The following is a 3855-nucleotide window of genomic DNA, read 5'->3' as shown; positions in this document are numbered from 1 at the left end:
CCTGAAGTTCATGCAAACTCCAATTTCGTCTTGTTTCACTGACCTTGCTTAGCTTCCTGTCACTGTCTTTTGCTTCCTTCCATTCCACGGCTCCTGTCACACCTTTCCAGTTTCTCCAACCACGCCTTCCCTTATTAGGAGTTTTGTGATTCTGATTTTTGTGTTTCAGCTTCTGCCTTTCATTCTTAGATGTATGGAATCTGTAAGACAGGCCTGCTTACCACACAGATCTCTGTCATGGGAAAGACACTGTACTATGTTCAGAAAAGTATATTTAAGTCATTAGTAACTATCTGTACATTTTTCTAAAAGTTATTAAGCCATTGCTTTTAAACTTAGTAAAATCAAGGGCGCCTGGGGGCTCAGATGTTTAAGCCTCTGCCCTGAGTTCAGGTCATGATCTCTGGGGCTCTGACCCCACCTGGAGCCCCACATCAAGTTCCAAGTGGAAACCCACTTGGGGCACTGGCTCAACTGGGAGCCTGCTTCTCCCTCTGCCTCTCCCTCCTGCTCATACTCTCTCTCTGTCTCTCTCTCCCAGATGAATAAATAAAATCTTTTAAAATATTAAAAAATAAATGTGGTAAAATCATCATATTTAATTTTATTGATTTTATTATTATTATTTTTTTGGAAATCAGTAAATTTTATTCCTTGTCAGTTTGATCACTTGGCAACTCAATTCTTTCCTCATTTCCCAGCTAGCAACTGAGAAGTGATGGCTAAACCAGACTCAGCCCCAGTGGCTTCCTTCTAAATGTTAGACTGATTTCCAGGAGGTGGAAGAGGAATTCCTGCCCCTGGGGACACCATGGCAGAGGCAAGGGACACAAAGAGGCATTCCATCAGGTAGCTAGGAAGAGTGGGTCTAATTTTCTACAGGTCAGCAGGCTCTGAATAGTCTTGTTATTTTAGGAGAGCCCTCAGGATGCTTTCATTCAGAAAGAGGCAGAATTTAGAGGCATTTAAATCACTGATTTTCCTTTCCTTACAGGGGTCCTAGATGAATATGCTGGAAAGTAACAGTTTTAAAAGGAATGGTTTAACAACTTTTTTTCTTTTTTCTTTCTTTCTTTCTCTTTTCTTTTTTCTTTTTTTTTTTTTTTTTTTTTTTTTTTTTTAGAGGGGTAGAGAGAGAAAGAGAGAGCACAAGCATGGGGAAAGGCAGAGGGAGAAGAAGAGGGAATCTCAAGCCAACTCTGCCTTGATCTCATGACCCTGAGTTCACGATCCAGGCTGAAATCAAGAATAAAACACTCAACAAACTGAGCCACACAGGAGCCCCAGGAATGGCTTAACAATTTTTGAAAAATGTCCAAACATAGTTAGGATGGTTAAGTCTACTTTTCTGAACACAGTTAATATTTTGCATTTCAAATGGAAAATTTCAGTGTATACTGATTTTTGTTTCAAAATTTTATTAAAAATTTTTTTTAAGATTTTATTTATTTGACAGAGAGATAGAGTACACAAGTAGGCAAAGCAGCAGGCAGAGAGAGAGGGAGAAGCAGCTCCCTGCTGAACAGAGAGCCTGATGTGGGGCTCAATCTTGGACAGAAATCATGAACTTAGCAGAAGGTAGACGCTTAACTGACTGAGCCACCCAGGTGCCCCTCAAAATTTTAAATATCTTGTTGGATTACTATATTGTACACCTGAAACAAATGTATGTTAATGACACTGGAATTAAAATGTTTAAAAATTTAAAATGTTTTCAGTTTGTTAACATTTCAGCACCTAAATTTTAATATTCTTCAGATTTCTAACTTGTTTTCTTATCTTTCTTTTATAATTTTACACCATGATTAAATATCAAATTAGTTTAAACATAAATTAATCACAAATCATCCAATCCATTAAAGTATTCCCTTCTAAATATCCTTGTTTCCTTCCTGTTGATTCAAGAAGTTTCACATTTTTAAACTGATACTTTCTGCAATCTGCTACCCAAATTTCTGTTTCTGAAATTCTTGTTAGATACCAATATGTCAGCATTTTATCTCTGGTAGGACTCGTGGCTAATTCTGAGTTATTTCATATGATCTTTAAATTAAATTTAAAATTTTAATTTAATGAAAATTCAACTTAATTCTAATTGGGAAATCAATTTTAGTTAAACTCAGAATTTTCTGTGTTTTAAAATTTAAACTAGTCAAACTAAAAATCACTTGCTAGAAATGTAAAGGTTGTCATGTCATTTGAGGAATTGGCAGAAAAAATACTAAATGTGCTTAAATTTTCAAAAAATAGTCACATACTGAGTGCCAAAATTGTTGATGGAAAAAGTGGTTCATATTGATACTTTCAGTGAATTCAAGATTTGCCACCCTTTAGCAAAGTATTAGGATTACTTTATCAAGTGGCCAGCCAACTTTAGTTTAACCAATACACAAAAGAATATATTCGATGATAGGCAATCAAAATCAAATATTTTTATTAAAACTGGTAAAAACCGCAGTTTCTAAATTTTGGTCATTCTACAAATTGATTCTTTCAAGAACAGGTTTCTAGTGGGTTTGCATGCCTTCATCTCCAAGATCCTGTAGTTAAAAATACAAACCAGAACCTCAATTATAATGGCAACATTCATTGTAAATAAACAGTGAGCCAACGTTGTGCCAGAAACTCCGCAGTAGTTGTCTTCCTTTGACCCAAACCACATTTTGAATTAGGTATTATCATTATTATTCTCATTTTACACAGAAGGGATCTGAGGTTCGAAGAGATTAGTCACATAAATTGCCCAAGGGAGGCAGGATTCGGACTACTTGTCTCAGAGGGCAGGTTGTGAAGCTGTGAAATGCAGGATGGAAACCATCCACCTCTGCCCTCGATCTGCAAGTTGGAGAGGAGGAAAGAGGCTGCTCCTACGTCACTGCCTATGTAGAAAGAGCTTAGCATCTGTGCAGATGCAGCATTGGGGGCAGATAGCAATGGGGCTGGGAAGATTTTCAGCCACCTGTTGAGGGAGGAGGAGTGGCTATAGAAGTGACACAGGTGATGGGTGAGGCCAAGGCATCCAGCTGGCATGGGTGCAGCTAGGCCCTGAATACAGTCACCTGACTGCTGGCCCCTGCCTCCATTTCCCTCGTGAGGCCAGTATGTCTACTGGACACACAGGAGTGGGCTATCACTCCCGAGGGCAGCCTGAAACTGGTTGCTTTCCGGAATCATGCCTGTTAGCCCTGCACGGCTGTCAGGAAAGTAAGTTTTCTTGTCCTATAACCTAAGAACATACGACCGAAGGGCGTGTACAGGTCTAGCTCAGGAGATACAGCTCTAGGGGTCATCAGAACAAGAGGGATGTACATGGAATGGTTTTGACTGTCATCTAGCGAGCATTTCTTTGGGTAGAGCAGGATGAGATGTGTACGGGTTAACCTGTTGTGTGAGCCTTAGCACTTAATTTATTTATTTATTATTTATTTATTTATTATTTATTAAAGCTTTCACTCATTTATTTGACAGACAGAGATCACAAGTAGGCAGAGAGGCAGGCAGAGAGAGAGGAGGAAGCAGACTCCCCGCTGAGCAGAGAGCCTGATGCGGGCTCTATCCCAGGACCCTGAGACCATGACCTGAGCCGAAGACAGAGCCACCCAGGCGCCTCAGCATGTTATTTATACAAACTAGCAAATACCAATCCTTCTCCTCTTCCTGGCACCTTCTATAACTTTCCCTAACCAGCCTGGAGTGAATATCCTGAATTTTTCTACTCCAGTGACAGACCTGGGTGTAACCAGGGGATTGTCACCTACTCTGTCATACTCGCCACACACATACTACTTCCTCTTTCCAATTGCAGCTTCTGGAAGAACAGGTCTGGAGAAGGAAGAGAAAGGGGACTAGGAAGAT

This window comes from Mustela putorius, unplaced genomic scaffold (assembly GCF_011764305.1).
Source record: "Mustela putorius furo isolate JIRA1106 unplaced genomic scaffold, ASM1176430v1.1 tig00003846_pilon_pilon_pilon, whole genome shotgun sequence".
Lineage (NCBI taxonomy): Eukaryota > Metazoa > Chordata > Mammalia > Carnivora > Mustelidae > Mustela > Mustela putorius.
The sequence above is the reverse complement of the archived record's forward strand: the minus strand, read 5'-3'. Positions refer to the sequence as shown.